Here is a 24,086-nt window from a genome sequence, read left to right on the forward strand (position 1 = left end):
TATGAATTTTGCCACATTTTTCTTTAATTTGGTCATATGGAGCCGTGATTATCATTTTCACATGGAGAATATAAAGAGATGTCTCTGAATGTTTCATTTTAGGTTGATATATGAATGCCAACAATACTTTATCCAAGTATTTTATTTTCTCTGTGCTAATTTCAGGTACATCTAGGTACTGCATAGCTAATAGTTTGATTTGTTGCAGTTTTATATACATAATAATTTAGAATGTTAGGGTTGATGATATCACGTTGATGTGTGTGTGTGTGTGTGTGTGTGTGTGTGTGTGTGTGTGTGTGTGTGTGTGTGTGTGTGTGTGTGTATGTATGTCTATATATATGTATATATATGTATGTATGTATGTATATATATATGTATATATGTATATATATATATATATGTATACATACATATATGTATGTATACATATATATATACATACATATATACATATATATATACATACATACATACATATATACATACATACATACATACATATATACATATATACATACATACATATATACATATATATATATACATACATATATACATATATATATATATATATACATACATATATACATATATATATATACATACATATATACATACATATATACATATATATATATACATACATATATATATATATAAATGTATGTATGTATGTATGTATGTATATATATATATATATATATATATATATATATATATATATATATATATATATATATATATATATATATATATATATGTATGTATGTATGTATGTATGTATGTATGTATGTATGTATGTATGTATGTATGTATATCAGATTATAAGGAAAGGACTTTATTTGGTTGTCTTAGACATTACTATTTAAATTAAGCAATTGATCCCTTCCTTATCACTCATGATGACATAACAATAATTACCATTCCTAATATTTGCTCTTTATACTATTGTTGCTCTTTATACTATATTGATTAATATCTTGTGCAATATGAAATTTTTCTAATGAAATTTTTGAATTAATTGTATAAATAAGTTGTATCTTCAATAAATATCCCTCCCATTACTAATGTCGTTAGTAATATCAAAACTGCTAAAGTTTGTTGTTCTCTACATCCCTAAATTTTTTATGGTTATTATTGCATTTTGACTAGTTTGTTGATGATTTCCCTTCTTGATCATTGTAGACATGATTGTTTCTATCATTCATATTAATATAATTGTTTGATAACGAATAATTACATTAATATATATAAATATATATCTATTGTACATTATATTTTAGGTTTATATTAATAGAAATCAATATCTAATTTGGATATAGAAAAGTATATAAATAAATATGCATATTAAATAATTAATGCTTGAAAGGGATAAACTAATATGCGTAGCTACTACAAAGGTGAAGGAGTAGACATTCATATAAGTTTTTAAATAGGAGAAGACAATGGTCCAATATCTTCCAAGATATGTCGAATTAGCTATTAAAGCACCCAAAATGAGTGTTAAAGCATTAACTCCTACCTAGATGATTAAAAAATTAATTTTCACAAAATTTCTAAGTAGGCTCACCTCCATTGTACAACAAGTTTACTTCTATTAATAAACTAAGAAGGATAAAAGAAATCTTTATCTGGTTTGAACCTTGGAATAAAGAAAGAGTTTGTAATGTTCAACTAAGAAATACATTGAAATTTATTGGTCCTTTGAAATTTGAATAGAGGTAATATATAATTCTTTTGTTGGAATTGGTAAAATTAAGTTTAGAAAATGTGCATGTGGAGCTATTTTTCACTGAAGCAAAACAAAACAATGCCTTCTAAAACTTGTCCTCTTATTTTTAAGAACCCTGTGTTGCACTTTGTCATCGTCCTTGAGTCATTGTGAAGGTTTTCTTTCCAATACCCCAAATTATTCTTAGTTTTCTTTTTCATCAAACTTGGCATATAGATATAATCATTTAGAAAATAAAATGTAATAGACAAGCTTCTTGTCTAATAGATGCTATGGCTAGCAAATGTACATTAAGGAGCATAGTCAGAATCAAAGGAAAATGAATTTTTATCTATAATGATAGCACTTCAAATGACAGTAATCTCAAGAAAAATGTACATCCTAAGATGTGGGACAATCAATATGAGCAAAATCAAGTCTAGAAAATTCCCTATCGTACATGATAAAAAAGTTCTGCTACAAAATCTTACCAAGAATAGAGAAAATAGTAAGAGAAGAGACACCCTATAATGTTAGACACTTGTCATTAACAACAATGATGAAATAGTTTAAAGGAGGAGAATTAAATATTGTGTCACCCTTGAAAATAATTGCAAGCTTTGGTAATTAGAGTCTGGCAATATCTGAGACATTGAATCATAGATCAAATTAGCTTTGTACAAGTTTTATTCTCAGATACAATAGTCATTTTTAATGTTGCAAGGATTATCTGGTATGTAGGCTCTACAATATAGGTCAAGGTGGTACCAAAATCAATGATAGTTCTCCCATTTCCTTGAACATTAATACTCCAAACCTTGGGATGGATGGGAAGAAGAACCCCACCAATAAAAACTTTCTTTATCCCAATGTAGTAAAAGGTCTCTATAAATATGTTCCTTAGAAAAGGAGAGTAGCTCATCGATTTCTTCAATGACTACATTAATGGTGTCTACCCCAATATAAATTAACTTGTGTGGGGGGGAGAAATAGTGTAGTCCACCAAGTAGTAAGAATTTTTATTCCAAAAATTTTACCAAGTTGTGAGGTGAATAAAATAGGCCCCTTCCCCAACCCCATTACATAATATATTCCAAAAAATGCTTAACCTATAAAACTAGGTCCTCAAATTTTAATCCCACAGTTAAATGCCAAATTGGGGATTTTGGTACTCTCCCCTAAGCTTGTATTGAGTGTTTCAATCTCCATAGAGAAGATCCTAGTTCTATCAGGGATATTTGCATAGATATGGTAAAACATGCATGAACTATGGATCCTTGTGCAATTACATTGAGAATTTGAGAGAGGAGAAACTAGTTGACAGACTGGTGCATAGTAATGTACTAGCATAAAACTTGATGAATGCCCTGCAAAGAAGGTTGATCTAGGATTTATATGGAATTTCCCTTTACAAGTAGATCACTAATGGGTAAGTATATTTATTAAATTAATAGGAGTTATATTGGCTTTTGTATATATTCTATATTAAATCTCAGGCTTATATTTATTTGTACATAATTGATGGTGCATTTTATCAAATCAACTTGGCTGATTACCTTTTAACTCGAAGGAGTCTATGCAGTAGGAAATGGGCCATTCACAAAGTTTTAATTGAGGTTTGTGGAACTTTTCTAGAAGAGCTTCCTCTGTGCTAGGTAGTAAGTATTATGCAATTAATATGGAATTATTATTTTTCCTTTGTAGTGCTTCTCCTCTACTAAACTTTGTGTTAAATTCAAGGAGTGCATGATGCTTGGTGTATATTGTAGGCCAAATGGTGATTCCTTGTTTCAAAGTATAATTTATTCAAAAGCTTGCTCTACCCAATTTATAGAAGAATTGTCTATGCACTATTCAGTAAATATAATTTGTAGTTGATATGAGATTTAGACTTTATAAGTTTATTGTCTTTCTTATATTACTGCCTGTAATGAATTCTTCTTAAGTATTTTATTGTCATCATAGATGCATTTTTCACATGAATTCAACTACCTTATATCATAATAAATTGAACTCCATTTTAATAGGAATTTGATAATTCAAATGACCTCCAACAACTTCACTGAAGTGTATACATTTGCACTATCTTTGTAAGGTTTAACATAGCAAAAGATAGAAATGGGAGCTCAAAGACCTCCAAAGCCTCCAGTAGCTATGAGGTAAGTATTGAAAGCTTCACTAAAATATTGAAGCACATATCGAATTTGCATGCTTTTATTATCATATTTGAGAATCTACAAAGTAGAGTTCACATAAAGCAACAAAATATTCCCTATTGTATGTGTTTATATGTTTTTCCAACATAGGTTTCACTCCACATTCGGGTAGAATATTCCCTACTATATATGGCTTTCAATTCCAATATATCTTCAACCTGTGATCACTTATGCACCCCACAAAATTGCATGTGCACTATTAGTGATTTATAATACATGTTAACAATTTCATCCCATGAAGGTTAGGCCTCTACATTCATGGGATGATCCTCATTCTACCTAAGGTGTTATTGCAACAGCAAATTGAAATCAAGAGTAACTATTTTAAGTCAAGATTGGTACAACAACAAGCCTACAATGTTATGAAATGTATCAATAAAACATAGTAGTTCATGCATAAAACCTTATCAAAGTGTTTTGAATACAAACCAATCAATTGGAGATCCAAAATAATGGAAATCAATTGCAAAGAATAGAGTTTTCTTATTGCTGTCTTTCTCCTCTGTCTGTACACCTGACTGTCTCTCTTATAATAGAGACTCAAAACAAAAATATAGAAATTCCTAAAGCTAACTCAAAACTAATACAATTGTCATCGATTAGTTGAATGGTTTGGTTTTAAAACAGAACAAACTCAAACTAATGTTGACACATATTTTATGGAATCCCTTTAAGCAAAAAGACCATTAACCAAATTTTGATATTTTATGATTACTAACATTCCTAGACTCTAAACACTCCAATGTTATTTGTGCTTGGACAGTGATAGTCCATTAGAATTTCATTTGGTCCTATTAAAGATATTACAAATATTTGAATCATCATATTACTCTAATTCTTATAACTTGCCAATTAATTCCTTCATTTCCTTTAGTTCTCTTTATGGTCTTCATAAGCTACACCATTAGCTTGGTTGTGTGTGGGAATCCTGCACCAACTACTCTACCTAGGCCAGTGAACTAGCCAAGAAGAAAAAATTTATTTACAACTACCAAAACATAAAATGGGAACTTAATTAATGCACTAAGAAATTACTTGGAATGATTCATCAAACAATTTTCTTTATTAGTCAATATTTCATACACTGGGAACTCCAACCCCTCAAAATTATTTCAAATGAGCTTATATAACTCTATTTTCCAAGTACCAACTTTCTTCATCAATCCCCAACCATTTCTTGGTGACTTTCTAATGTTACTATCAAAGTTGTCATTGACAATTTTTGTAATTTTTTCACTTTGATGACTTGGAAAGTCATGATCACTCCTAAAGGGTCATGTTTGGTTTCAATAACATATCTAACTATTTTGAGACCCCTCCTACTAATATTTTAAATGAGAAAACTAGAACATTTATGTTGAAAAAAATACCAGATCTGAAGAATGCTAGTTATTTTGTTGCTTTTTGGGATCATATTGATAATATAACATATGTTTTGACTTTATGGTGCTCATTTTTGTGTTAATTCTCTATAGGTAAAGGTGAAGCATCTTGTAAGAAAAAATCTTGCCATTGCAAAGAAGCTGCCAGCCAAAGATTCTAGCATGAGGATTCTTCTTCTGAAGAGGTTAGTCATTTTGTTGTGGATAATTATCTGTAGAACAGAATCATGTTTCAATGGAATCATAAGCTTATGGAATTTTGATGTTCAATAGTGAACAAATGGTTAATTGAAATGCCTTATTTCAAATTGAAAATCAAACAAAAAAATTGGTGCTTTCTAAATGATGAAGACATTCATTGTATTTTTCCAGCATAACATTAATAGATATTTATTTTTTATCTTTAAATATTGCTATATTATTGTGACATTTTTCATTTTATAAATTTTTTTTGTACTTTTTGAAAGAGAGATAAGAAATTTGTGTTTAATATTATTCAAATTCCATTATAGGAAACAGATAAAAAACCAAGTGCTTTGGGAAAGAATAACTCAATTGTAGTGAAGAATGGATCAGTTGCAGCTTTTAAAAATGGTAAAGAAGAATCAAGTGAGGACGAGTCTTCTGATGAGGTACTCCGTGGTTAAGCCAAGTCTTCAGTACATAATAAAGCAACTGAATTTCATAAAAAAAAATTTTGATAGTTGATTTGTTTAAATATTGCCCATCAAAAATTACTTAGTACATCTCATCTTTTTTCTGCACAGGAGCTTGCAGTTCTGAAGAATCTGATAGTGAAGAATTTGAAGAAGATATTGTACCAAAGATATATTTGGTGTTCTTTTTAAAGTGAAAATGTGACTGGAAATTTTGTATATTGTCATATTTCACATGCAGAAAGGTCAAATTGTAAATAGAGGTGAAGCTGTATGGATTTAAGTTTCTTCTTCATTATTTATAATGCTCTTGATTCCTCCTTTGTAGCTATAAAAATACTTGTTTATTTTCACCTTTCCAAATACCCTTTACTAGGTTCTTTAAGATTCCAAAATATCTTGGGCTGGCCTCACTCCAGCATGTCCTAACTCCTACTTGGTTCACAGACCTAACTCCTTTCCTTTTTCTCCAAGTTTTGGCTTTACTACTATGGCAAAGCAAGGAGTTTTTTCACCTTGAGGGTCTTCAAAAACTCCTTCTCTCCAACCATCATCACACTAGATGCATGTTGGATCTCCTTCCTATCTTCTGGTAGTGGTCTCATGGGGTATTCCTTCCCATTTTTGGAGATGATATAAATATTGCTCCTTCCATCATGCTTAGAGTTGGCATCAAATTGCCAAGGCCTTCCTAACAATAGGCGAGAAGCATCCATTTCTACAACATCACAGACAATCTTGTCTTTGTACTCCCCTATTTGAAATTGAACATGAACTTGTTCATTTACTATGACCTTTTGCTCCTTATTTAGCCATGAAACCTTATAAGGATTAGGATGAGGCAACTTCTTCAATCCAAGCTTCTCTACCATTTCTACTAAGGCTATATTATCAGTTGAACCAGAATCTACAATAACCTTGCAGACCTTACCTCTTACCTTGAAGAGAGTTCTGAATAATGTCTTTCTTTAGGGAGGTTCTTGTTCTATGATAGTCTTTAGAAGGGTTCTATTGAACATTAGAGACTCTCCTCTCTCTAGATCAGCATTTCCTCTTGCCCCTTGATCACTTTGTGCATCCTCCTCTTAAGCCCAATGGAATCTCCTATTCCCTTCTTGGCTACTACTGCCCATTTTCTCAAGAAGTGCTTGTATGTAGCAAGTTTAATATGTAGAGGTAGAGTTATGGAAGGTCAACTAAGTATTTGTTTCTTTTCATTTTTTATATTTTTTTATCTCTTTATCAATCTATCTATCGATCTATACATCTTTCTATTTGTCTCGCTTTAGTATTTATTTCTATATGTATCTTCCTCTTACTACTCCATTTGTAGGTTGCAAACAAATCATCCTTCTTCCACCAACGAGTCATTCCATTCAAGAAAGACCATGTCTGATGATATCAATGCACAAAAAAATAGGGAGACAATTGCTAGACTATGGTCTAACTTAAAAAGAAAAGGTGATGGAAAATGTTATTGTCCTTGCAAAAATTGTAAGGGCTTAAAGACTTGAAGATATCTAATCAAAATAGTTGAGGAACATTGTAGGCAACATGGTCACATTGAAGGGGGAAATGAATATCGTCCATTGGTATATATTTTAATAATTTATAAATTACGTAAGACATGATTTGACGATGACATCATGGTCATGGCTAATATAAGGTCATCATTTTCATATAAGGGAACGTGGAGGTGTGAATATTGAAGTAGAAAGCAATGATACCATGGAAGAAGACCATGATGATGAAGATCACAATGATCAAGATGATGATGATGATGATGTTGACACAGAGCTTGATGTACTTATACTTTAGAAGGCACACGAGTCCCTATATGAAGGCTCTGAAACAACTCTTCTTGCCATAGTATTATTGTTGGTGAACTTGAAGGTTATGAATGGTTTATCCAATGTAGCAATGACACGAATGTTAAGGTATGTCATGTTCTTTCATTATTTTACTTGTAGTTCCCTTACAATTAACATTGGGTTCGTGTAGCAATTAATATTCTTGAAATTAAAAAATTATATTTTTGGTTGTAAGTTGATAGGTGAGAGTTAGTTACCACCATCAAACATTCTACCTTGTTCGTACTAAGAATTATCTGCCATCATGAAAGATATTGTAATGGAGTATCAAACAATACATGCATGTCTGAATGATCATATCATATATCATAAACAGCATTAATTTGCAACACAATTCCCTATTTGTCATACTAGTAGATATCAATTAGATCAATTAACAAAAAAAAGTGCCTCGCAAGGTTCTTTAGTATATTCTAATTATTCCATGTCTGCAACAATTATTTAGGTGCAATAGCTTGGAACAATTTATGGATTACTATGCATGCAATAGAAGTCAAGATGACATTATGCGAATGCCAACAGATGGTTTGGTATTTAAGGAAATAGAGGGAAAATGACCACACTTTAAAGAAGAACCTCATAATCTCAAGCTTTCATTGGCAGCAGATGGTGTCAATCCTTTTGGAGAGATGAGATCTACTTACTCAATGTGGCCTTTTTTTGTTATCAACAATAACATTCCTCCTTGGTTGTGCATAAAGAGAGAGCACATAATGTTGACATTGATTGTTTTAGGCATTTTTTGATTTAATGGTCATCTAAATTAATTTATTATTACTAATCCAAAAAAATGGTCATAATAATTATGTAATATTTTTGTTCATTCAACTAGGTAAGTACCAAGTTAAAGATATCAATGTATATATTGAACCCCTTATCGACGAGTTGATGGTGTTATGGAATGGGGTTACTATGTATGATAGTTGTAGACCAATAGGACAAAGATTATTTCAATTTCATACAATGCTTGTATGGACAATACATGATACCCCTGGGCTAACACATTTTTGTGGTATGTTCTCTTCTTAACACCTTTTTTTTGGTATGTTATAGTGACAACACAAAGTTAACACAATTAATCCAATTATACACAATCTTGTAAGTCTTCAGACAAAGGGAAAATTTTCATGTCTAGTTTGTGGTCCAAAGATGAAATCTCGTCATTCAAAAAGTTTAAGAAAGTAGGTGTTCAATGAGAATAGACACTTTCTGCACAGAAATCATAAGTATTGAATTATCGAAAAATATTTTTTTAATGGGAAAGAAGAGACTACGTCAAAGCCATAGAGAATGACACTTCACCTATGGAAGTTGGCATACAATAAAATAAATCGTCAAGGTAATGTCATTCCATCTGATAGTTTTTGTTTCAAATTTATATTTTGATATTGTGTTTTGTTTACTGATGATGTAATTGATGCCTGTGAAGGTCATCAAGGCATCAATGACCAACTTCCAAAAGGACTAAAAATTTATACTATGCAATTTACTAGGTTGTCGTACTACAAGAAACTCTCAATTGTGCATTTGTTTGATCATATGCACATTGGAAAGAATGTAACAAAGACATTATGGAAAATCTTGGATGGAAGGTGTGACAAAGACTAAATTGTCAAAACTTGTAGTGACATTGAAGAATCCAACCTTACAATGAAAAATGGCGTTCGATCAAATAACAATGGAGACCAGATTGATACAAGTGCCCTTAGTTGGTTATAGTCAGAGCAATAGAGCAATGCTATAAAAGAAGTCATAAAAAAAATACGATTTCCCACAGGATTTGCTACAAACATAAACAATCTCATATCAAAGAAAAGTGAATTTGAGATAGGGTTGAAAACACATGATTGGCATACATTTATTGAGATAATTCATGTTATTTTGTATTCACTATATATTTTTATACTGTATGTAGTTTTAATTGCATTCTTTTATAAAATATTGACAAGATCATTTTACAAATATTGCAGTACATTCTACCTCTATCTCTCCCACACCACTTAACCAACAATTTCAAATAGGTTATATATGATCTTGGAAAATACATGAGGTGGTTGTCATCTAAAGAAATCAATAAAGAAGCTATAAAATATTGGAAGAGAAAAATCCTCTTCTTATGTGTGAAATGCAAAAGTGTCTACCTCCAAGTTTTTTCAATGCACAAGAACACTACCTCATACATCAAGTTGAGGAGATTGAATTGTGTGGACCTATACCAACCAGGTCAATGTGGATAGTTGAGAGGTACTTGAAATTTTTGAAAGGCTTGGTTTGACAAAGAGCACATCCTGAGGGTTCTATGGTGGAGGGATATATGGTATACCATACCATGGTGTATATTAGTGAATATCTTCCTAAGTTTGCAGCAAAGATCCATGTAGATCGTATTTGGGATCCAAACTCAATTAACAAATTCGAAGGGGAGTACTTGATGGGCAAAGGTAGATCGAGGAAAGTGAGAGGTAAATTTGAGTTGTTATTGTAGTTAATTAATTCTTATAAATCTTCAATATAAGTTATTTATAATTGGTGTATTTTTTTTTTTATACAGGTGGTCGAGAGTGGGATGCAATACATTTGTATATTGCGAACAATCTTGATTGGATGATGGTATGGATTGAACGATGTCAACAAAATGGTTGCTCATTAACATGGGAAGGTGTTGCTTCATTGGTTATAGAAGCTCATCGTAATGGAGATTCCAATGTTACGTCGATGATAGTTGATCTAGTAAAGGGTTTAAGAGGTGGAGAGGTATATAGAAATTTATTAATGATCATAACTCAATGTATGTTTCGTATCAACTCACGATGCAAATAATTTACACATGCTTAAAAAATTATAGGTCAAGCACCACAAAGCTATGTGCTATCATGGCCACAAATTTGGTATAAAAAAGTTGGATGACACAAAAAAACTTGTGATTCTAAGATAACTGCAGTTTTCAAGGTCACCAATATATCATCTAGAAATGACATACATCCTCAACAATCTCAAAATCAATACTATGGCATCTTAGATGATATAATTGAGTTTGACTTTAACTCCTTCAAAGTAGTTCTAATCGTCATCAAATGGTACAGGTTATGACTAAATAAAAATGATCTAGATAGAGCGGTTATTCAACATGATAATGGATTTACAATGATTAATACAAGGTCATTTAAGCTAGTTGGAGATGAGCCCTATGTTCTTCCAAGCCAATGTGAGAAAGTGTTTTACTCAGAGGTTTCACATAAATAGGGTTCATCATTTTTTGTTAGACATGATCCAAGAGGAAGGCCAATAAATTATAATGTTATGGAAGAAGAAGATATTGAAGATGATGAAGAAGCAGATGATGAAGATCAAGATGATGGTGATGACGATGATGGTGATGATGATGATGGTGATGGTGACGATGGCGATGATGATGGTGATGATGGCGATGATGATGGTGATGATGATAATGATGATGATGATGATGATGATGATGAAGAAGATAATCAATGACTACAAACATCGTCACCCCTTCTATTGACGATCTTGCATTCCATATATAAGGTAAATTTGTTCATGTCTACGATGTTGCATAGTGTTAATGTTTTCTTCTAAGTTATTTGTAGCATACGTGTATCATGTAATTTTTAGCTAACTTAAGATAAATGATTAACATATGAAAGAAATATGATTACATATTTATTGTGTTCAATTCTAATGATTACAACATATGTTATTTATAATTACCATTATTTATATTGTGTCTGATTATCACCCTTTTTGCAAATAGTCAATTGAGTACAAACATCGTCACCCCTTCTATTGATGATCTTGCATTCCATATATAAGATAAATTTTTTCATGTTTACGATGTTGCCTATTGTACATGTTGTCTTCTAAGTTATTTGTAGCATATGTGTATCATGTAATTTTTAGCTAACTTAAGATAAATGATTAACATATGCATGAAATATGATTAAATATTTATCGTGTTCAATTCTAATGATTACAACATATGTTATTTATAATTACAATTGTTTATATTGTGTCTGATTATCACCCTTTTTGCAAATTGTCAATTGAATATAGGCATCATCACCCCTTCTGTTGACGATCTTGCATTCCATATATAAGGTAAATTTATTCATGTTTACGATGTTGCATATTGTTCATGTTTTCTTCTAAGTTATTTGTAGCATATGTGTATCATGTAATTTTCAGCTAACTTAAGATAAATGATTAACATATGCAAGAAAATTGATTATATATTTATTGTGTTCAATTCTAATGATTACAATATATGTTATTTATAATTACCATTGTTTATATTGTGTCTAATTATCACCCTTTTTGCAAACAGTCAATTGAGTACAAACATCGTCACCCCTTTTGTTGACGATCTTGCATTCCATATATAAGGTAAATTTGTTCATGTTTACGATTTTGCACATTGTTCATGTTTTCTTCTAAGTTATTTGTAGCATATGTGTATCATGTAATTTTTAGCTAACTTAAGATAAATGATTAACATATCCTAGAAATTTGACACCTTTGGCCTAGATCGTGCACAGTGACATGGATCAGCAGGTATAAGTCAATAAATAGACATAATTTTCTTATATTCCTCTTGTTTATCATTGACCATGCATGTTATAAATAGACATATTATATAATCATATAATGTATATATAGACAAAGAAGGTCCATATAGAAGTATAATTGTATAATCACTTTCAACGTACTACATTTTACATCTCTCACGTATAGACAAGGAAGAACTACACGTATGAGTCACGACTTGATTATTTTATATATATTATTTTAATATTATCAAATTTCTATTTGATGGATTGTAGGTGCCACCAAATAGGTACTTGTCAGATCTATCTACATCAAATGAGGGAAATGAGGAAATGGTAAATGAAAGCTCTACATGTAGTATGACTAAAATAGAGAGATCAACTAGAGGTCAAAAGATTAAAAAAAAATTGATAAACGCATGCAATTTTTCCTTGCTAATGGGGGGTCATGTTCTTATGATGATGAGACCAAAGGCAACATCAAGGTGCCCTTTCAGTACACACACATTGAGAAAGAATGGGTACCCAATGAGCTACCTCCAATTAACACAGATTTTTATGTTAATGAGAGGATATATCGCATTGCTCCATCCTCATTACATGGTTTGGGCCTATTTTCCATGGATGGGATAAAGGTATGTTACAACAAAGTTGTCGAATTGTTCAAGTATGTCAGTCCATGTTACAATTACAGTGATTGGATGCAGATTGTTCGATATAAAAAAGGTATGCGTACGTATGCACTATCAGCTAATTATATACAATGGAAAGAAAATGATCAAAGTAAAAGATTTTCTATGTACATTGATGGGAGACCAAAAGAAATAGCTAATATTGCAGGTTTTATAAATAGTACGCGACCTTCCTCAACTAGTAAGCAACCCAATTGCATATTTGAGGCATGTGAGGGGAATGAAGTTTTTGTTTGTGCAATAAAATCAATAAGTGCAGGGGAAGAACTGCTAATAGATTACCATTTAAATCACATATATACAAACAAAGTTACTATTGTGAGGGTTGTGAGTACTATATACCATTTTTTTAATAAGTTTTTTTTGTTGTCTATTGCTTTTAGTTAGCTAAAGTTTTTATGTTTAGTCTCTGTGACAAGACAATATGGATCCAACAAATGATAGAGACCATGAGGATGCTGCTCCCATCCATTCTTCAGCAAGGGTAAACCTTATTGAAATTGTACAAATTAGATAGCTAAAAAATGTTATATTATTACGTTATTTTATTTATAATTTTTGAGTTTTTATGATAGTCTTACTGATATTCCTCTCACAATCTGATGTTCAAGATAAGGGAAAAGCACCTATAGTAAGTACAGAGCCACTAGCTACCCCTTCTAATGACAATATTGCAAAAACTCCCAATGTAACAATAATGTTGAAGAAAAAAATTTAAAAAATTAATTTAGAAATAATGAGAACTTTGGATGAAGCAAATACTCCATCCGAGGAGATGATGAAGAGGCTATCTAATTTGAGAGCGCAAGCTTGTTGTTATGAAGTAAGTAGTAATGAATCTTTAGTTATAACAAAAGTTCAATAAAGATTTATATTTTATAATATTTTATGTTGTGAAGTAAAATATGTAATATGCGTTCTTATATAGGATTTTTTGGCAATTGATCTAGAACCTGGTCAAGGACAATGCATTGAGGCCAATACTAGCAGAGCTCTGACTGCCATTGGTAAAATAATCTTTTAGTTGACAAGATACAAGGAATTTTTTATTTCAAACATTCAAAAACTTCTTAACTCTTACATTTATTATTTCAAAATGTATTTGCTAACAATTTATTGTTCAGGTCATCAAGTGCAGGATACTCCTAGGAGGTTGACGAACGTTCATATGAGATTGTTGACTACAATGTCGGCAACAAGGGGACATCCAGCTGGTAAATCCTTGTTTTTCTATATTTGGTTTTGTGTTAATTATGAGTTGATAATTTGTACTTTTATCTTGGGTGTATCACATAGTGGATTATTTTTTTTGTGGTAGGAGATGCACCGTCTGCTATGCCAAATATAGATCATATTGCAAGTATTGGTGATAATTCACCATCATTTCCTAGAGCTACCCGTGTTTCTAGCACAGGAGCTATACAGACGTCATTGTTGATTGACAATATGAATCGATGCCTTTAAAATGTCCTAAGATTCGAGGTACTTTAAATAATTATTTTTTATATTGTAATATGCATTTAACTATTCATAAGAAGCTTTGGATTGATTATCCCATGACATTTTTTGTAGGAAATGATACATTTTATAGGAAGCTTTATGACCTCACACTGCAAATATTTGGGCCCACCATACGTACAAGGTGGAACATCATAAGTGAATTGATTTTATCCCACTATTTTTTTTTTATATATCATTAATTGGTGCAACATTTTTTCTTTCATTCGGGTCTTTTCTTTTACTAGCTATAGCTAACAATTTTGTGTTTTTTCTTAAAAGGTGGGAGTTTCAAGATAAAAAATTAAAAGATCGTCTCATCAAAGATTTAGAGCATGAGTTTGGTAATAATATTTTTGATCATAAGAAAATGTTATAAAAAGCTTACAAACATCTTAAGGTTGTGAGGGACTCATATAGAAAGAGTCTTGTCCTAAACCCGAAGTATGAGCATCATCCCTTTATTACAGTGAGGGAATGCAATGAGTTCATTATGGATGCAACGGAGAAAGGGGCAGATGATCGAAGAGAAACTACACCAACAAGTGCGAGAAGGTATGCAATAGTATTAACTACTAGTACATTAATGTAATAATGCACTAATTAGTACTGATCTTTATATCTATATCATCTAACATATTTCAAACTTTTCATAGGTTACTGGACACATCAAAGACAAAAAAGGCCAGGCTGGAAAAGGTTGGGTAGGACAAACTTGGCTCTAGGGGATATTCTAAAATCAAAGCACGAGTTGTAAGTAGTAGTAAATGAATTGCAAAGAAAAAGTATTTATAAAATGAAAATAATTTTTTAACTAATAAAAAAATTTAAGGCATTGATTTTAATTTGGAGGCCATGAAAGAACACAAAAGAATTTCCTTCAAGCAAGGCTATGCAATCGTGGTTGAATGCCTACGACAAGCTTCCATTGCCCCAACTGAATAGTCTCTTGCATCATGTGCACGAGTAAATATGCCAAAAAAAAAAATTAGAAATTGAATACTTGAGCATCAATCTATTTGATAATAATGTGCATGACATTGCAATGCAACCTATTAATCGTGACACAGATCATATGCCACATCATGAAGCCCCTGATGTGCATCATATTGTCCATGGAGGTGCTCATTTTCTATTTAAAACTAATTATGTAATTATTAATACAATTTAACATCTTTAATTGAACTTGGTGTGACCTTTTTGTGTATATTTTAGAGGATATAGAATCATGTCATGTTGAATGAGTGCTAGAGGATGTTCAAATTGATCAGCAGGTAGCTCATGTCACACATTCAAGTAAAGAAAATCTATGTTTTGTTCTTTTAAATTAATTTTTTAATTTATAGTACTTTTACTTAAATAAAAACTCATAATTCACTAATATAAAATGGTGTGAATTTAACTCATGAAGTACTTGTTATTGCAGCAGCCTCATGATGTTCCTGAATGAATGAGGAGGAGACATGCATTAGAACTAGTAGAGGAGGGGGATGATGAGGACATTGATATTCCTCTTAGAAATTTCATGAAAAAAAAATAGCAAGAAAGCCAAAAAGAAATGATTGTTGTGTGTTAATGAATTTTATGTGTTAATGACTTATTCATGAATGTTGGGTGTTAATGAATATTGTGTTAATGAATTATTCATGAATGACTTACTCTTGAACGTTGCGTGTTAATGAATTTTGTGTTAATGAATTATTCATGAATGTTATCATGTGATTATAATGATTGAATGTTATATTTCAAAAATGGATGAGTGAATGAATGTTATTAGATGTTAATGGGAAATTTAGAGTGATGTTGGGGGGGACGGGGGGGGGGCCGTGGGGGGAGGGAATGAGCTCCCACCTTCACATGGTTGGCCTTGTTTAGTAGAGAATATCAAACTATTATCAAAACCAAGTGAATCTCAAACTTTAAAGATAAGCTTATAGTTAATAGTGACAACCAATTAGCAAGTCCAAATGAAGTTCTTCGTTACAAGTACCTTTTTAGTTTTTAAAGCATGATGTCATGTTTTAATATTGTGTTGTTTTTTTCTTATGTCAAAGTATTCTTTTACTATAATAACATAATTTATGAATTATTTTCTAAACTACAAGTATTAAATATTCAAAATTCTCTTGTTTTCCATGCTCAATTTTCATATTAATGTGAGATGTTTTAAAATGGCCATCTAAGAACTGTACAGTATCTTATTTAAAAAATCCTACATGTTCAAAATGTGGTGCTCTTTCTAATACATTTGTTGTCAATGCATTCTAGGCAAAGGCTGGTCATGATAAAGATTTTAAAGAAGCATTACAAGCTATTAGGGGAAGCCAATGTGATGTGTCATATGAAGCAACTAAAATCCTGGTTCGTATCTTTGTCTATTCTAGAAATATATATATTTTTCATTCACCGATATCAACTAGGTTAGCTTCCAATTTCAATTTAAGCTGAAATTTGAGTAAAACTTTGGAGCTAATCAGTTCCAATGAAGACATTACAAAAAATAGTTGATTGTTGCTGATATTAGATTATCAATTTATTGAATATATTATATAGGAATATATAGAGGAGTTGGAAAATCTGCCCAAGACCAAAATACTTGATTTGTTTCATAGAAACTATGCTCATGCTATCATTGTAAGCAATATACTCAATGATTTGTTAGTTCTCCATAATTTATCTACTCATCCACAGTTCCTTCCAATGATCCATTCATCATTTACAACTTCATAATATGTATTGTACTTGATGAAATTTTGTTTGTTGACTCTTAATTATCTATCCAATCATCCTTTACAACTTAACAATTGTATTTTCTGCATCAGGTTGGTGTTGGCCTAGTAGTATGACAACAAGCTGATGGAATCAATAGTGTTATATTTTATGCAAGTGCAATCTTTGAGGCTATTGGTGAGAAGCTATCTTAGGATATTAGATGTTTCTCTTTCATTTCTGCTGATATAAATGTGTTCTTTTATGTTTTAGATGTAATATAATTGTTCTAATTAGATAAAGTGGGATAGGGTTCAAACTCGTACAATAAAGAAACAACAAGATCATAAAAAGTAATATCAAGTTGAAACTATAGGCAAAAGGAATTCATAAGAGGTCAAAAGACTTTTGGACTTTAATGTAATATAATTAATTTGGACTTTGTTGTAGGCTATTCGTCGGGTTAGACAACATCAGTTGCAATTTCTATAGTTCAAGTGCCAACAATGGTCAATTCTAGATAAGAATATCTTATTTAGTTCCTCTCAATGATCAAACACGTTTGTCTTACTTATTAATTAGAAAGTGGTGCTTGGCAGGTGCCAAAGATAGCAGTAGGTGCATTGTTGATGGACAAATCTAGTAGGAGACCACTTCTAATGGTATGAGTGAGGTCTTGAATATAGACTATTATAAGGACATTTACTGTGTATTAATTTGAACAATAATAAAGAAAACTTTCTTCAGATTACTGCAGTAGGAATGAGTATCAATTGCCTTATTGTTGGATTTTCATTCTACATATTGGTAATTACACTTTCCTGTCATTATAACACTTTATGTCCACTAACTCAATTTAATGGGATTTAATTTCATTTACCTAATGTTTATGCAAAAGAAAGTAGCCATTTCTCTTGTTAAATCATCTAAGACTATAAAGGGAATGCCATTGTTGTGTCAATGTGTTTAAAAATGGAACTATTGTTGACAAGCACATATTTTTTATTTGATAATTAAGTTCTAATGTTATTTTAGTCCACAAGTTGGTAGCCAATTTTTCAACATAATTACCAAGTACATAAATTACAAAAAATGAGAATTAGATAGAACATCAAAATTATGATGTTTATTTTGAATTATTTCAGTTTACCTTGTTCTAAAGTAATGTTGGGGATTCATTTTGCATGAGGTCAATGACAGGAATCCATAGTATAATTCCTCTCTTGAAAAGCAAATCTTTTTAAGGATCCACTTCAAGGTTCAGTGTTTGTCTTACAACGTACCAAAATCCACTCAGTAGAAGATAAATGTGAATGTTCATGAGGAGGCCTTTGCTGGTTCCAAAAAATCTTTTACCTTGGAATCAAGTAAAATCTATTCGTTGTCTCAAAATATCACACCAAAAGAACAATATTTTTTGTATTTTCTATTTTTCAATGAATGCAATTCTAACAATGCAGCTACTATGAGGTCCTATTCTAACAAGGGGGGTTAGCAAAGCAAATAATGAAACTGAAAGCAAATAACATGAAATCAAATAACTTGAAAGTGAAATCACTAAATGGACATAAGCTATAGAACACAACACGCTACGAGTTAAACTTTTGAAGAAATTGGTAGGAAACCAATGAAAACAGGAGCAGTGCTTCCTAGAATCCACTGATGCAATCATCAGTGAGAATCTTTAACAAATCGAATGATGTTTCACTCTTCATCAAATCGCAAGGCCACGGAAAGTGCACTCATGTGAGACAAAAAGCTATGTAGACACAATCGGGTGATTTCTTCTCAAGCTCGTTATGTCAACAGAATTCATATATATGTAGCAAACACTAGAACTAAAAGATCGCACAACCAGAAACAATGCAATAAACCTTTGGCTCAATCACAATCTTATGAATAAAATCCACAAAACAATGACACATTCAAGAAAGAATAATTACACTCTGACTGCTAGCACCAAAAGCATAACTTTATTGCATAATAACGGCAACCCTTCTTACATTTTACAATGGGGTATTTATAAGAAATTGTCTCCTCAATTTGTGTTGAGAATGAGAGATATCTTAATGCAATAAAATGCTTTTAAAACATTAAAACAAACTAAATATATACAAACTGGTAATCTAGCTGGTGCTTAGAGGGACTCCATCCATATTTTATTCATTAATTGGATGCATGAGCCCTTTACATGTCAAAAACAATGAAAGCATGAGAGAGAAAGTAAGAGGAAGCCATCAGTCGAAGTAGAAGTATATGGAGACACCAAAAATAGAAGCTAGCCCTTCACTTGATGTGTGTTGGAGTTAACTTGCCATCAAAATGTATTTCCAATGCATGAAAAGTGCTATTTTTGGAGCTGGCAGTCAACTGTTGGCGCACCTTTGAATTGCGAAGCTGTGGACCTGCGGAGCTCAATTCGCCAAAAAATCAAAGTTCTCAATTTTGAAAATGATTTCTGGGTTTCGCTCAAATGAGGTTTTAGATCACTTTTTGTGTATGCTCCATACCCCTTTCTGATGATTTACACCCTCTTTATAGCCAATTAATTTTATAAACTTGCACTCCCTCCACTTCTTAAATCAAAAATCTCAAGGCACCTATGTTGAATCTTGTCCCCAATAGATGCATAAGATGAGGAACCTGATTTTATTTATGTGTCTAACCTCTATATCTTTGACCTTTGTCTTCTCTCCACTTGTCCAATCCTTCTCGGCGAGAAACCAAGTGATCCAGATTGTCCAAGATGATCAAATGTTTGTAACTTTTTCATTTTTTTTCACAAATTTTTCTAAGCATTTTTAAATGACCTTTTTGAAGGTCTTTTGCTCAAAATTTCAAGTCAGAACATTCATCGGTCCCTAAAATTGGATAGCCAAAGGCTCACTATTTTAGGGACTGAAATTAGATCTTCAGTTCTTTTTTCCAATGGTGTAAGCAGTTCTAAATTTCGAGGCCCGAGTTAAAACTTATGATCTCGACAAGTTGAGGATGCCATTTTTACCTACAAAAGAAGCAAACATTAGTCCGTAGAGTTAACAATGCATAGCAAAGACACCAGCTACTCAAACAAAACTAGAGGTAAATCCTGAAATCTGGCGAAGTCTGAAATTTTGAAGCCCCAAAATTTGGCTAAGTCTGGATTCCTGAAGCCCTAAAATTTGGCTAAGTCTAGATTTCTAAAGCCCTAAAATTTCCTAGAATCTTTACCTTATCTCCGGGAGGTCTGAAACCTATCTCAAAAGATTCGTCGCTAAAATATATCTTAAGTATAAGGAATTAAATAATTCCTTATACTTAAATGATATATTTTAAACCTCTTTTATGGCTATTCAGACAAAACTGAAGGTGAGAAAATAGCTTGACAAGCACACAAGGCCCTTGGGAGCACGGCGGTCAGAACGCGCACGAGCCCTTGGCGGCGCGGGTGAAGCCTTTAGGGCCGTGCGCGCTACCATTAGAGGCACGTGTTCGACCTTTGGGGCATGCTCACTTCCCTTGGCGACGCAAACGCGCCCTTGGTGGCGCGTGTGCGCCCTCAACGGCGCGTTTGAATTTTTTGTATTTTTTTTAATTTTTAATTTTTTGTGATTTTTTCAATTTTTTATTTTTTTTTGATTTTTGAACTCAACTCTAAAACCCTAAGGTATATAAAAAAAACTCTTCTTCTCCTAACTCCCGAACTATGAGTCTGGGAGTCGAAAAAAGTAGGGGGTCCCCATTCCTAGCTAGAAATGGGGCGTGTGTTGTGGAGACCACAACAAGTAACACTCTACACAATTTGTTTTACAATTGATTGGGAGTAGGCTAGCTCTGATTGGTCTATTGGTGAGTATTACATCATTAACTAGGCAATATTTTATTTAGATCTCAATAATTTGGTATCCATTTCTAATAAAAATTATTGTTTATAACATCTTTTTGTATTTATGTTGTACAGGCCTATATTGCAACATTTTCATTGGGGGTTGGCAAAATTCCATGGGTTATAATGTCTGAGGTTAGTTTTCATTAGAAAAGTGAATTGACTAGGTTAAGAAGAAAATATAGAGATGAAGTCAATCTATCAGTAAACACTAATGAATCAAAACTTCCTACCTTATCATTTCTTCTGAGTTTAGTACCCAACTCTTTTGATTACTGGAGGCTAGACATTATTCTTGAGAAGAATGGACCTCATGATCATTATAAAAAGACTTTTCTTTAATGAGAAGACCCAATGTCTTACGGATTAGTTCCTCTGTACACCCTCATCCTCACCCATCTTGAAAATATCTAGAGAGCTTTTCTTCTAAATCATTCTTTCATTTAGACTCTTCATTCTCTAAGGCATTTAATGTTTATATCCCACTTCAATCGTTCTCAACACCCTAGTGTAATCCTTGGATCATTAGGAATGCCTGCCCCTAGCTACAAATGCATGTACCATGCCACTATAGAATCTCTCTATCAATCGCTAAGCTTTGAAAAATGGGTTATAACTTAATCCCTAGGCCACATTAATTTAAAACAAATCCTTAACTATGAGATAAATAAAGCAATTTAGTAAAGCAATTTAGTAAACCAATTAGTTTTGGAGCTTGCAAGTGTTCTCCAAAAGTTTTACACCACTAATATAGACTGAAAAGACAATTCTACAATGAAATTTTGGTAATTGAACTTTAGTCTTTAGGTCACATTAGTCAAAACTGAACCCAACCTTCCAAATATTAAAAGCAATTATATCAATAATCAATGGTTTATTTATATTGATAATCAATTTATATGAATTTCATAATTTGTAGATTTATCTATGTTTGGTTTGATGCAGATATTTCCTATAAATATGAAGGGCAACACTAACATCTTGGTGTCTTGTGTTGCTTGGTTTGGTGGTTGGCTTGCTATAGTTACTTTTAATTCTCTCTTGTCTTGGAGTCCAACAGGTTAGATCAATGAAATAATTCGCTGAACTTTTCCTATTTTGATATCGTCTTTCATTAGTTGTAAGAGTGCTTGAATGGAGAAATATTAGATGTGTTTTCAGCACCAGATGCTTCTTGTACTCCATGTAATTCCTGCTATGAAGATGGATTGCTTATTTCGTACATGGATCTTAACCTCTGTAGACAATTGAAGGATAAATGGGGATTTTGAATGCCAGCTTGTTATGAAATGTATGCAGAGCTACTCACAAATTACCTTAAGCCAGAATTTAGACCACAAGTTGTTACAGACCCCTCACTGCAAAAGGAGAGATCTCAATAGTGCCTTGGAATAAAATTTTGGCTTTGTCAGGTAAAAACATACTTTTTCAAAATTATATTGAAGATAGTCATATAGAGAATGGCTCTAAACCATACTAAACAATGCAATATATAAGTTTGTATCAAAAACCAGCCAAGATTGTTTCAAAGAAAACCAGGTTGTTTCATTCACTACGGCTTCTTTCATGAGAAGATATGGATATACACATGTTAACTATGTTTTTCAATATTTATAAATTTCAGAGTTAGAAAGACATTGATGGGTACTTTGTCTCATAAAAGGAACAACGGATTCAACATTGACCATGGAATGTTAAAGCCAAACTAATAATGTGAATGATTCAATATGGCACTTAGGTACCTTGTCTATTTTCAATGGCATTTTGGGCTTCATCTTTTGAACATAGAGATACTAGGGATAGGGAATGTGTCTATCATGTAGTATTTTTCATAACCTGGCTATGGCTTCTAAGTGTGAGCTATTCTTGGTAGTTGAAATATAATAGAAGTCCATAGATGTTGTTACCAACTTTAACCCAAGATTTTGTGCAATAAATCACCATTGTTTTATAGTTCTTCAAAGAACTACCCTTAAATCTCAATTAGTGAACAATATCTGACGTTACATTTTTAGAATTATCTAGAAAAGTCACAAGGTTAAGATAAGATTTTCTCAACAAACCTTAGGTCACTTTGATTAAAGAAATGATTATGTTTTCTATTATAGACTTCCAAGATGCCAAAAATCAATCATGATTTCCTTATTAGTCCCTAACATGGAATAAGTGTATTTCTCTCATTAGTTTCTAGTAACATGTTTGTTAGTTGTAGATGAAAGGTCGTTGTTATGGGTGCTTACAACAAAGATTGAGTTTTGTCACACTTTCTTAAACCGTCATTAGCAATAGAAGTCATAGGACAAGCCATATTCTTTGATGGTATAGAAGAACCTAATGATCCTTAGAGACCTAAGAAGGAAAAATGGCAAGGAATGTGTGTTCAAGGTCCAAGGGACCTAACATGATGTAAGAAGGCCTTAAATGGCCTAAAGATGTAATTAGTTTTATAATTGAGTTAGAGGACCTAATGTCCTAAAATATGTAATAATGGTCAATTTTGACCAAATGATAAAAATGTGTGTTTGTTTGGATCTATGAGTCCTTGATAGGGCGCCTTTAGTCAAATTGGTAAATAACAAGGCTTTTTGTTGCTTTTGAAGTCATTAAATTAAGTTTGTGTTTGGAGAGAAATTGTCAAGTTTGAATTTGAATATCAACGTAAGTTTTAATCATTTGTTAATGTGATGGGTAGTTATAGTCAATTTTCAAAACTCTACAAGGTCTCATAAACTACAAAAAATGAAAAGTAGAGGATTGGGAGGAAGCAACCATTTAATGACTTCAAGATTGCCCTTAATAGATTATATCCCGATTTTGAATAAAATGAATTTTTTTACTAATTATTCATGGTATATTGTTTAACTGTTTCTAAATTCTTAAGGATTCTATTGTTTGCAATTAAACAATGTTATTACATACCTTTGC

At 31.9% G+C, this 24,086-nt stretch overlaps 1 pseudogene; it reads right to left on the bottom strand.

The window, feature by feature from the left end:
- Nucleotides 1-2,116: 2,116 nt before the first annotated feature.
- Nucleotides 2,117-14,522, bottom strand: LOC149543800 (aspartyl protease family protein 2-like; annotated as a pseudogene).
- Nucleotides 14,523-24,086: the final 9,564 nt, after the last annotated feature.

This window comes from Cupressus sempervirens, chromosome 8, assembly GCF_028749045.1.
Source record: "Cupressus sempervirens isolate cs-2001-9-10 chromosome 8, ASM2874904v1, whole genome shotgun sequence".
NCBI classification, from domain to species: Eukaryota; Viridiplantae; Streptophyta; class Pinopsida; order Cupressales; family Cupressaceae; genus Cupressus; species Cupressus sempervirens.